Consider the following 597-nt stretch of genomic DNA (forward strand, 5'->3'; position numbering starts at 1 on the left):
TCAACAAACAAAGTGGGGTAACAATCGACAGTCAAAATGTGTGTGTGCACAAGTTTAGTCCCTTGGAGTAGACAGCCCACAAAATACCACACACACACACACATACACACAGCAACAAAAACAGACAGACAGACATTAAGAAAACTCATCATTAAAAAAAAAAAATAAAAAAAAAAAAAAAAAACAAACCCCCAAAACAACTATGAGACAGCCAAGGTCTTGCAGGAGCTAGCAGTCGTAGAATTGATCACCAACACTTCGTGACAGTTCGTAATCGGAGAGGAAGGTGGCAGAATGGTTAAGACGCTCAGCTGCCAATACACAGAGTCCGTGAGGGTGTGGGTTCGAATCCCGCTCTCGCCCTTTCTCCGAAGTTTGACTGGAAAATCAAACTGAGCGTTTAGTCTTTCGGATGAGACGATAAACCGAGGTCCCGTGTGCAGCACGCACTTGGCGCACTGAAAAAGAACCCATGGCAACGAGAGTGTTGTCCTCTGGCGAAATTACGTAAAATGAAATCCCCTTTCACAGGTACACAAATATGTAAGCATGCACTCAAGGCCTGACTAAGCGCGCTGGGTTATGCTGCTGGTCAGG

This window comes from Babylonia areolata, chromosome 32 (genome assembly GCF_041734735.1).
Source record: "Babylonia areolata isolate BAREFJ2019XMU chromosome 32, ASM4173473v1, whole genome shotgun sequence".
Classification (NCBI taxonomy): Eukaryota; Metazoa; Mollusca; class Gastropoda; order Neogastropoda; family Buccinidae; genus Babylonia; species Babylonia areolata.